We start from the raw sequence: 13,143 nt of genomic DNA, 5'->3' as shown, positions 1-13,143 counted from the left end.
ATGCTGCTGAATGCTGGTTACCCAAGACTATACCTCACTTGGGATTTGAACTCAAACTCTTTGTTGCTAATGACCTGAACTTCCTGCTACACCACCAGCTCTATGTGCATGACAGAGCTTGGCCACAGATTTACTGGCAAGAACACAGTTCTGCTCACTGCTAGAGGTTGCCCAGAATCAAGTCAATAATTGTATAATTATCTGACAACACCAATGTGAAAATATCAGTACTCAGGGACACTTGATGTAATGTGTGCATACATGCTTTGGGGATTTGAACTCACAAGCCTTTAGGCGGAAGTGCATTAATGTTTCAGCAGTGCCACCAGGTACATCTTTGTTACCAAGAACATGTGCATTCAGAAAGTATTCACACCCCTTGACCTTTTCTCCATTTTGTACAGCCTGAATTTGAAATGGATTACATTGTAATTTATTTTGTGACTGGCCTAACACAATGCACCATAATGTCAAAGTGGAATTAGGTTTTTCAAAGTTTTTACAAATTCATTAAAAATGAAAAGCTGAAACGTTTTAAGTCAATAAGTAATCAACCCCTTTGTTATGGCAAGACAAAATAAGTTCAGGAGTAAAGATTTGCTTAACAAGTCACATAGTATGTTCCATGGACTCACTCTGCGTTTAACATGATTTTTGAATGACTACCTCATCTCTGAAACATACTGGTGGTCTGGGGTGGCAGGTAGCCTAGTGGTTAGAGCGTTGGACTTGTAACTGAAAGGTTGCAAGATCAAATCCCCAAGCTGACAAGGTAAAAATCTGTCGTTCTACCCCGGAACAAGGCAGTTCACTGTTCCTAGGCCATCATTGAAAATTAGAATTTGTTCTTAACTGACTTGCCAAGTTAAATAAATGTAAAATAATTTTGCATATTTGGGGGCATGGTCTAATATATGTGTTTTTGTGCCAACCATCAGTGGAGGTGTTGTACCAGTTTAAGTGGTTGATGGTTGTCAAAGGTTGAATACCTCTTTTAACATGGTCAGTTTTGCAGTTGTTGTAAGAGCATGTGACATTAAATAAGAGCTGTACTGTTAAAAATGTACTTTGTATTTGACAGTAAATTAATGGAAGTTAGTTATATGGATGTTACTGAATTTTGTGCCCGCTGAATTGGCAAACAGCTGTCAGTTATTGTAAAATTCACAGCAACTGCTAGGAACATACTGACAGTTAGGTTGCCAGTTAAGCTTCCAGTTAGTTATTGTAAAACGCACAGTAACATATTTGCAACTAGGTGCCAGTAGCTCACTGTAACTTCAAGGAACTGATAACAAGAACGCTTATGACATTAGGTGACAACTAATATGTAGTTTTTGGCATGAGCACACTTGGGACCCAGCCTCACCTGGCATCAACATCTTGGTTGGCAGCAAACTGACCTTCCTGCCACACCATCAGGTCAGTGAGTGTGACAGAAATCAGCCAAAGTAAGTTTCTGTGAATTCTACAAATACTACTTGCAGCAAGCTGACAGTAAGTTATTGACATTTAAACATGAACTTCCCAGTGATCACCTTCCATTAACTTACAGAAAAATGCACAGTAACTTTTAAACAGCTCTTGATTGTCACAAGCTCTTACAAAAAATTGTACCACTGGCCATAGACAAATCAGTTGCTCTAACTTAATCAACTTAACAATAAAACCCCTTAAACTGGTTCAACCCTTCCACTAACGGTTGGCACAAATGTAACATATTTTAGACCATGCCCCGAAATATGCTAATGAGCCCACCCCACCACATTGCCCCATCTATATTTCAAAGTGCCATGAAAGGTAAACAACAATTTAACAATAACACCATTAAACTGTAAAAAAAAATATATATACTGTATTTTTACTGCAACTCAGTAGCTGGTAACTTACTATCAAATAACAGGTCATTTTTAACAGTCTATGCCATAAGCACATCTGAAGTATCCTATAAGTATAACTGTAAAACATGTCATTGCTTCTACCTTCTAACCAGAGGGTTCTTCATAAGGGGATTCTAAACGTAACTCAAAATGGTTCCCCTACCTACAGGAACAAATCAAACCCTTTCACATTACACACAAAACAGTTCCCCCATAGGGACAAATTACAATGCCTAGTGGTTCTAATCTTTTAACACTGTCACACCTAGTGCTGTTATGGTGACCATATTACCACCACATGGCCGCATTAAAACTCCACGTGACCGAGTCACGGTAATCTCTTATGGTAGTACCCAACTTGCTAATGTCTGTCCATCAAGTCACTAATGGCCTGTTACTATTGTCCCGCTAACCACTCTGACATCAATTAAAATCCAATCGAAAATCACATCAAACACTGATCATCAAAACAGTATCATGAATTCAGAACTCACCTCACTGTGATTAATCTGTCTGAAGAAAGAAGTTCAACAGGTTTAAACTTAATGGAAAACATGGTCATTGTGGATGTTGTTTCAAAGCCTAAAAACGAAATGTACAGCACTTTCTAAGGTGATGATTAATTCAAAACATCCATATGCACATTAGAGCGTATGCAAAGGCTTGGCCTAAATATGAGCCCAAGCCCGAAAAAAAACTCTGAGTTAAAATAATGATTGTGTCATAGAATACATAGCCTACCGCACATTAAGCACGGCAGAAATACATAAATATGTACATAATTGGTCTAGCCGATACCCCGAAATTAAACATATTCTAGTAATTGCTTTTGAGTGTGGACTGTATTAATATGCATACTGGATGGACTGGTTACCTCATGCTACGCTCCAAACTTTCTAGACATGAGTCGGGGAGAGAACATATTGGCCTAGGCGATACTGTTGGTTCATTGATAGTGCAGGGTGGCTTACAGAGTTACAGTGCCTTCAGAAAATATTCACACCCCTTGACTTTTTCCAAATTTTGTTTTGTTTGTCTGAATTTAAAATAGAGTCAAATTAGATTTTTTGGGGGACTGGCCTACAGACAATAGCCCATACTGTCAAGGTGGAATTATGTTTAGACATTTTTACTAATTAATAAAAAATGTAAAGCTGTAATGTCTTGAGTCAATAAGTATTCAACCCCTTTGTTATGGCAATCCTAAATACGTTCAGGAGTAAAAATTTGCTTCAGTAACATAAGTTGCATGGACTGACTCTGTGTGCAATAATAGTGTTTAAGATGATTTTTGAATGACTACCTCATCTCTGTACCCCACACATACAGATAATTGTAAGGTCCCTCAGTCCAGCAGTGAATTTCAAACAGATTCAGCCACAAAGACCGAGGTTTTCCTTACCAAGAAGACAGTGAATATTTGAGTGGCCGAGATAGTTTTGACTTAAATCTGCTTGAAAATATATGGAAAGACCTGAAAATGGTTGCCTAGCAATGATCAACAACCAATTTGACATAGCTTGAAGAATTTTGAAAATAATAATTCGCCAAATGTTGCACAATTCAGGTGTGCAAAGCTCTTAGAGACATACCCAGAAAGACTCACAGCTGTAATCGCTGATTCTAACATGCATTGCCTCAGGGGTTGAAGACTTATTTAATCAAGATACTGTATATATATATACATAAATGTTTTTTAAAAATATTTCTTCTACAAATGTAAAAATGTTTCTTCTATGTTGCCATTAGAGTATTTTGTGAAGATCGGTGGCAAAAAAATTACAATTAAATCCTTTTGAATCCCACTTTGTAACAACAAAATGTGGAGAAAGTCAAGGGGTGTGAATAATTTCTGCAGGCACAGTAGCCAATAATTTGTGACATTTTGAAAGACATTTTCTTCATAGCATGTTTCTTCAGAGCTGTCTAAAAAATTGATTTATTGTGATGGTGCATATTAAAATAATTTATTAGACTTTAAATGTAGACGTTCCAAAGGCGAGCATCAGCAACTTGTATGAGTGGATGCCCGGAGATGCTAAACATGGTTGTTACTTAACCGTCAATTACTGTGAGACCGGCAGTCTTTCGCATGACAATAACCGGCTGACAAAATTTCATGACCACCACAGCCATAGTCACATGAACAGATCCAGTATTGTGGCAGGAAATTCAGGTTGCTGGCAACTGAGAGGTTGTGAGTTCAAATCCCAAGTGAGGTTGACACCAAAGTAATCATCATTTTACTGGTCTGCAAAACCACAACCATCAGTATCATATTTCCCAGCATTGCAGTTAGATTTTAAGAATATTTGTTTTCAATATCTGTGTTGTTGCATGTACATTGATTGGTTAAGTAATACATTCATTTATGTTTTGCTACACAAAGATAAATAACTAAACTAATCCAATCTGTTAGTTGGACTTATTGCACCAGTGACTGAAATGGTTGTTTGAGTTTAGTCTAATTTTGTTTATCTTTCTGACACTGGCAGTCAATCTGAATCCACTCTGGCTGGATTCCAATAGGAATTAAACATCACTTTGCAAGTCAGCATAATGTAACTTCTTGCTGGTCAGCAGAGCGCACATGCATGGCCTTTCATTTTTTACCACAAGCAACACTTAAAGTGTAAAATATCATGGCATTGCAACCAGGGCCAACATTTGTCACATTTTCAAGACAGAAATATGTCCCGGGTTCACATCCCAGGTAAACACATGAAATACCACTTTTGATCCTGAAGTTGAACCCTACATTTCCCCAGTATATCTCCAACCTATTTGTTGTCATGTAAAAACTATGCAAGGGAAGTGCTGTTGGTCATTACGGAGGTCTGGTAAACAGAGAAAGAATCCAATGCCTGTAACGAAAATTCAAATTTTCTCAGCAACGCTTTAGCGGGAAAGCGCGGCAAGAAGGCCTTCCTATAAATATTCCATGGTGTTTCATTGGCTGATGAAAAGTGTTTGAACTTTGAACAATGGAACCTATGGAGGAGGAAGAAGGCATATGTCTTAGATGATGAAATATAGAAGTATGAAATATTTACACATTATATAATGAAATTATAAGCCTTCTATCTGTAATACAGTATCTATGGTATGTGCTCGTCCACGTATGGATGGTGTTTCCTCTTATAGATATCACAGTACTGGAAAAAGTGCCAAACTTTAAATATGTGTAGAGATTACGATTCAAATGTGACTGATTTTGAGGTGTTTCTTGTTTGAAAAAAAACAGACACAATTTTTAAAAATGTCAGCGCTTTTCAATAAGCTTCATAGTGCTTTACATTGCATGGGAGTAACGCACCCCACCTGCCACCATTGTGTACAGTAGCACACCAACCTGGGTGATGCACAGCATCCATTTTATGCCAGAAAAGCTCACCACACATTGGCTCTCACAGTGAAAGAGGTGAATGTCACAGGTATCAAGTCCCCATACATGGAGTACTAGTATTGTTATTGTAACATGTTGGTTTTAGATTATACTTTATTTAGTCAGATAATTTCACCCAGTTGTAATCCCTCAAGCCAAATCAGTTCTTTCTCCGTGGCAGAACACTCTTAGCAACATTTTCTGTAACGGATTTTCTTCCTATAGACACTACTTGTAATTGATATGCTCGAGTTCAGCATCACAATACATAAATAAAGATTTGTAACAACTGCTGGAGTCTACCTGTGCTTCTTCAATTACCACACCAAGTCATGTATTACTGACAGTGGAGGCCCCTCAGAGGGGGAAGGGGAGGAACATTCTCCTCAGTAAAATTTCATAAAAATGTAAATAGTGAAACATTAAAAAAGTCTTTAGATAATTGATTAAAATACACTGTTTTGCAATGGTCTACAGTAACTTCAACAGTACTGTCTGGGGTAGCACCGTGGTGTAGTCGGAGGACAGCTAGTCCTCCTCTGACTACATTGACTTCAATACAAAACATTGGAGGCTCGTAGGCCTCACCCCCTTCCATAGACATACATGGTATTTATGACCACTTCCCGGAGGATGTCCTCCAACCAATCAAAGCTTTTTCAGTATGAACTGACATGTTGTCCATCCAGTCATAGCATGAGGATCAGAAAATGAACCTAGTGTGTTGTATTGAGATTGTGCCACAGAGCATTATGGAGGTTCTATTTGTTGAGAAGCTTGGTGACATTGTTGGATAGAGATTAAGAGTGATAGTTGAGCATTTTTGGGATATTATTCCATTCAAATTACAGGAGACGGAGAAGGTATAAAATAAATTGTTACCTTGATTTGAGACCTTGATTTTTGGGTCCAGTTAGTGCAATTTATAAAAATGTGCCTTGCTAATAACTTCAGTAGCTAGCTAGCTACCAGCGCGAGTGTGCAGTTTTCTCCGCCATAATGGTAGAATGACCAACGCTGACGAAAATGTTGTGGACTTTTTGTTGAAGAACCCCTTCCATTCTCTGGGGTACACGGAAAAGGTGCAAATTAAAAGTGAGGGTCGACCTCTGCCTGAGATCAGTTTCATGAAGAAGGAGGAAACGGTAAGGGTGTTCAATACCAACTGGTATCAAAAGTATAGCTGGTTAACTTTTTATGGCTGCAGGGGCAGTATTGAGTAGCTCTGTTTAAGGAGCCCATTTCAAACGGCCTCGTACTCAATTCTTGCTCGTACAATATGCATATTATTGTTATTATTGGATAGAAAACACTCTCTAGTTTCTATAGTCGTTTGAATTATGTCTCTGAGTGGAACAGAACTCATTCTACAGCACTTTTCCTGATATGGAGTGAGATTTCAGAAATGTTGGCCTCTGGTCCCAGGTCAGTTTTAAAGTCCCTGTAAATCCTATGAGGATACAAACACTGCCCACGCCTTCCTCTAGATGTCAGTAAGAGGTGACAATTTGAATGGAGTCGATTGCGCAATCAGGGCCTGTATAAAAGGCCAAAGACCGGATGTACCGTTCTTTTCCTGCTGCGCCTGACGCACGATGTACGTTGGACCTGCTCTCTTTCCAAGCTTGGGTTTAGCCAGTAATATATCGACGGTCATGTTTTTACTCGTTATAGGTGTTAAAAACATCATAAGGTAGTTAATTTAAACCGTTTTATAGCAATTTATATCCGTTTAGTGCGATTTTGAGGCAATTCTTAGTGATGCACTTTGAAGCGCCGGGCACGTTTCCAGTACCGGTCGAACGTTAGTGGGCATTTCGACGGACAAGAGGACATCTTTCGACCAAAAGAAGATTAGACCCAAGAAAGGATACATTGCCCAAGATTCTGATGGAAGATCACCTCATAGTAAGAAATATTTAAGATGATAAATCGTTGTTCTGTCGAAAAATGTTAAACGCATATTCCGCCATTTTCTTTGGTATAGCTTCGCTTGGCGAACCCTGTATTGCACAGTAAGGATAATTTTAGAAATGTAATTCAGCGATTGCATTAAGAACTAATTTGTCTTTCGATAGCTGTCCAACTTATATTTTTTTAGTCAAGTTTATGAATAGTTAATCATGAGACAAGATCACTGTCAAATATGGCGCCCGACATTTTCAGGCTAGTTTTGCTAGTATTGTCATTGTATAACCACGTTTTTTTGTGGCTAAATATGCACATTTTCGAACAAACTCTATATGTATGTTGTAATATGATGTTACAGGAGTGTCATCGGAAGAATTCTGAGAAGGTTAGTGAAAAAATTAATATATTTTGGCGATGATTACGTTATCGCTCTCTTTGGCTTGAATCAATGCTCTGGTAACGTTTGCACATGTGGTATGCTAATATAACGATTTATTGTGTTTTCGCTGTAAAACACTTAGAACATCTGAAATATTGTCTGAATTCACAAGATCTGTGTCTTTCCATTGCTGTGAGCTGTGTATTTTTAAGAAATGTTTTATGATTAGTAATTAGGTAATACACGTTGCTCTCTGTATTTATTCTAGTCGAGTTGTGATGGTGGGTGCAATTGTAAACTATGATTTATACCTGAAATATGCACATTTTTCTAACAAAACCTATCCTATACAATAAATATGTTATCAGACTGTCATCTGATGAGGTTTTTTCTTGGTTAGTGGCTATCAATATCTTTATTTGGCCGAATTGGTGATAGCACCTGATGGAGTAAGAAACTGATGGAGTTAGAAAAGTGGTGTCTTTTGCTAACGTGGTTAGCTAATAGATTTACATATTTTGTCTTCCCTGTAAAACATTTTAAAAATCTGAAATGGTGGCTTTATTCACAAGATCTGTATCTTTCATTTGGTGTCTTGGACTTGTTAATGTGTGAAAGTTAAATATTTTAAAAAATAATTTTTTGGAATTTCGCGCCCTGCACTTTGAGCTGGATGTTGTCATAGGTGTACCGACCTCGGGCTTGCAGCCATAAGAGGTTTTAAGAGGGGGGCTTTCATCAGGCCGCCTGTATTGCTGGCCTTGCCTGCTTTTTGGAAAGTCTGAGCCTTGGTCGAAAGGTGAGTACAGTGACCTTGAGAACATCGATTTTCAGCTAAATGGTAAAACAAAAGCAGGGAGCATATAAATGCCCACATCAGATTCAAGCTTCTGGGGAAAAGCTGCATCGATTAGGACAAAGGTCTGCGTATTCAAACTACGCAACTGTAATGATCTTCTTCATCTGATGAACAGGATAGATCGGACCAAAACGCAGCGTGGTAAGTGTCAATGATAATTTATTAGAACTGAACACTAAATACAAAATAACAAAAGTGAAACAACGAAAATCGAAACAGTCCTGAAAGGTGAACACAACAGAAAACAACTACCCACAAACACCAGGTGGGAAAAGGCTACCTAAGTATGGTTCTCAATCAGAGACAACGATAGACAGCTGCCTCTGATTGGGAACCATACCAGGCCAAACACATAGAAATACAAAACATAGAATGAAAAACATAGAATGAACATAGAATGCCTACCCCAACTCACGCCCTGACCAAACCAAAATAGAGACATAAAAAAGGAACTAAGGTCAGGACGTGACAGCAACAAAACGAGAAAGTAAGAAGAAACGGGAATGTTGTCAAGCGGCTTATCAACACCACTGCATTTTTGGGCATGCAAGAATTTGCTTTTAGAGGACACAACAAGAGGGAAAATTCTGCCAACAAGGGCAACTACAAGGAGCTTGCAGAGGTAATTGCACATTACGATGCTTTACTTGCTGAACATATCAAACTTCCGACTGTCTTTTCTGGGGTGTCAAAAACAATTCTGAATGATTTGATAGCTTCCGTCGCATCATCCATTAAAAGTTAGATTAAAGAGAGAGGTTGACACAGTGCATTTTTTCACATGAGCCTTAAGTAGGCTTTCCACCTTCCTCCGATATTTATTTATCAAAGATGATAACACATAATCACCCCGGACAGACACAAGCAAAAACTCACAACATAAATATTGCAGCAGCCTAGGCTACACCTAGACATTAGAAATCTCTATGGGATGAAAATGAGACTATTTTTCCACCCCATACAGAACCAATCAGTTGATATAATCGAGAACATTCATCAGAAATTATGCGATATGAATCAGACAGTTGGGCGCCGCCTGACCCACTAGTTGGTCAGAAGGTTCAAATCAACGTTCCATATCGTAATTTCCGAGTAGGCAAAAAGCATCAACTACGGCTGTTATTACACCCCGTATACGTTGGTGGCGGTAATTACCATATGTATTGTGCTGTAACTAAAACCAGAAGAAGCTGTTTTTTCGGCTTAAATCCTGGGAACCACGGCATGGTGTCATTTCCTGTTTTCAGGGCTAGTCTGAGTCTAATTTATTTGGCTGCATCTCATGTCTCTGTCTAAATCTCCATATTTTTCCCGAAGTGTGCAATAGTACACTATCTCGCATGGATTTAAACTGTCTAGCCAATGCTTACACCATGGTACTTAGAAAGACTCATTTAATATGATATGCCTACATTTAAAATGCATATAGCAATAATTAAACACTGGAATGGTATATGTGCAGAAGATGAATGTGCAAGTAGAGATACTGTAGTGCAAAGGAGAAAGATAAATAAATAAATACAGTATGGGGATGAGGTAGTTGGATGGGCTGTTTACAGATTGACTATGTACAGGTGTAGTGATCTGTGAGCAGGTGCAGTGCAGTGAAAATAATGTGTGCAAAAAGTAACTGCACTAGTCATGCATTATGATACAGTAGATAAGTATGTGGCCTATGTATCAGATAATTTAAATGTAATTCATATTATATCTTAATTTAGAATAAATCAAACTTAGTTGTTGTCTTGTTTTTCTTTACAGATGCCAATCTTTTAAAAGAAAAAGAGCCACACTGGTTTACAGAGACCTGACTAGATGCGTGATAGTACATCAACTTGGATCGGTGAGAAAGTTGCTCTGTTCTGTTCAACTTAATTTAACCCGAATAGTCCACTCAGTAACAATTGTCACTACTCTCTAGGGAGTACTGGGAGACAGAGTCGGTTTCCTCTACAGCAGAAGTTGTGTTCAGCTGTAGTGATGCACCTCCTCCACCAGCATAAGAAAAAGGAAGGCAGCGGATGTTGAGGCCTGGAAGCGGTTGAGGGAGCTACTACACCTGCCTGCAGTGGGGGCGGCATGTCCTCCACCCAACGCCATCTGCAGTGTGTGTAGAGTTTTGGAGGAGGCTGAGCTATGGTGCAGTGGGTATTGTGGCTCAGATAAATATTTCTGTGCCATCTGTGCTGTGAGAGCACACAGCACTCCCAACATTGTCCACCAGTTTTTATGTTATGTCAACAAACCTGTCAACTTCTGGCAAAAATCGCTTCCCAGTCCAAAATCTTTATCATGTACATACAGTTCAGTTTCGATAAAAGTTACAATTCCCTTTTTATTTTTTAAATTTTATTTCACCTTTATTTAACCAGGTAGGCCAATTGAGAACAACTTCTCATTTACAACTGCGACCTGGCCAAGATAAAGCAATGCGGCGCGACAAAAACAACAACACAGAGTTACACATGGGACAAAACAAATGCACAGTCAATAACACAATAGAAAAAGTCTACGTATAGCGTGTGCAAATGTAGTACGATTAGGCAGGTAAAGGCAATAAATAGGCCATAGAGGCAAAATAATTACAATTTAGCAATTAACACTGGACTGATAGACATGTAGATGATGAAGTGCAAATCTATCAGCGGCAAGGTAAATGTGCCAAATCTGTCGTGCCAAGCACAGAGTTGATATTGAGTTTTCGAACAACTTGTGCAATGAAATATCCCCCTGATAGTGTCGTGTCAAATCTCGCCCACTATATCACAGCATCAAGTGTAGCAGCATCATGCTCAGAGACAGTTTCTGCCGCCAAGCCATAAGACTGTTGACGAAAACGCAACTCTTTGCTGCTATGGCAAATACTGTACTGTACTGTGCTTAATATTCTGTAGTTATCTACTTATTTCATTGTATTGTGCACACTACGCCGTATTCCTGCACAAATTACAACTTTGATTTTGATTTCATTTGATCTAGTGTACCATAACCCTGTTCACTCGGTTGTTACGATGAAAATATGGAGTCATTGAGAAAGTTCTTAAGAGACATGCATCTCACCGACATCGGATGTCATGTTTAGTGATGGAATCTAAGAAACGGAATGTCCTCATTACAGGAAGAGCTCATGACGTCTGGCTGCAGTTTTGCAGCTGTGAGTTGGAACCTGCCACTCTGATTCGCTACAGACTCTGGTCTGCCACCCCCCATCTGCCGCGAACAGCAATTTCAGTGGACCTCCTGCGCCAGTTTGCAGCCCTGCATCTGGAGTGTGGGGTGTCTTTGAGGGGAATTAGCTTGGATTTTCATAAATCCAATGTATGCTGGAAGGTAGTTATTGTATTTTAACTTCTTCTGGCTGCAAGCCCGAAGCCGGGCACAATATGACAACAGCCACTTCAAGTGCAGGGCGCGAAATTCAAAATATATGTTTTAGAAATATTTAACTTTCACACATTAACAAGTCCAATACAGCATTTGAAAGATAAACATCTTGTGAATCCAGCCAACATGTCCGATTTTTAAAATGTTTTACAGCGAAAACACCACGTATATTTATGTTAGCTCATCACCAAATACAAAAAAGGACAGACATTTTTCACAGCACAGGTAGCATGCAAAAAACCAACCTAACTAACCAAGAACCAACCAAACTAACCAAGAAACAACTTCATCAGATGACAGTCTTATAACATGTTATTCAATAAATCTATGTTTTGTTCGAAAAATGTGCATATTTGAGCTATAAATCAGTTTTACATTGCAGCTACCATCACAGCTACCGTCAGAAATGGCACCGAAGCAGCCAGAGTAATTACAGACACCAACGTCAAATACCTAAATACTCATCATAAAATATTTTTGAAAAATACATGGTGTACAGCAAATGAAAGACAGGCATCTTGTGATTCCAGCCAATATTTCCGATTTCTTAAGTGTTTTACAGCGAAAACACAATATAGCATTATATTAGCTTACCACAATAGCCAGAAACACAAGCCATTCCCCAGCAGCAAAAGTTAGCGATCGTAACAAACCAGCAAAAGATATATAATTTTTGACTAACCTTGATAAGCTTCATCAGATGACAGTCCTATAACATCAGGTTATACATACACTTATGTTTTGTTCGAAAATGTGCATATTTAGAGCTGAAATCAGTGGTTATACATTGTGCTAACGTAGCATCTTTTTCCCACAACGTCCGGATATTTTTCTGACACTCACATATTCTGACCAAATAACTATTCATGAACATAACTAAAAAATACATGTTGTATAGGAAATGATAGATACATTAGTTCTTAATGCAATCGCCGTGTTAGAATTCTAAAAATAACTTCATTACGATATGCAGTTTACGTTATGGCGAGAGCGTGCCCAAAACCTGGCCGCAAACTACTAGTACAACATGTTCGACAGAAATATGAAATAACATCATAAAATGGGTCCTACTTTTGATGATCTTTCATCAGAATGTTGTACAAGGGGTCCTTTGTCGGGAACAATCGTTGTTTGGATTTAGAATGTCCTCTTCTCCAGTCAATTAGCACGGAAAGCTAGCAAAGTGGCGCGAAGCTCTCCTTCCTGAACATACGCAGACAAAGCAACACGCCTAACGTCCCGAAAAAATTTCAATAATCTAATAAAACTATATTGAAAAAACATACTTTACGATGATATTGTCACATGTATCAAATAAAATCAAAGCCGGAGATATTAGTCGTCT

Source organism: Salvelinus namaycush, chromosome 19 (genome assembly GCF_016432855.1).
Source record: "Salvelinus namaycush isolate Seneca chromosome 19, SaNama_1.0, whole genome shotgun sequence".
Classification (NCBI taxonomy): Eukaryota; Metazoa; Chordata; class Actinopteri; order Salmoniformes; family Salmonidae; genus Salvelinus; species Salvelinus namaycush.
The sequence above is the reverse complement of the archived record's forward strand: the minus strand, read 5'-3'. Positions refer to the sequence as shown.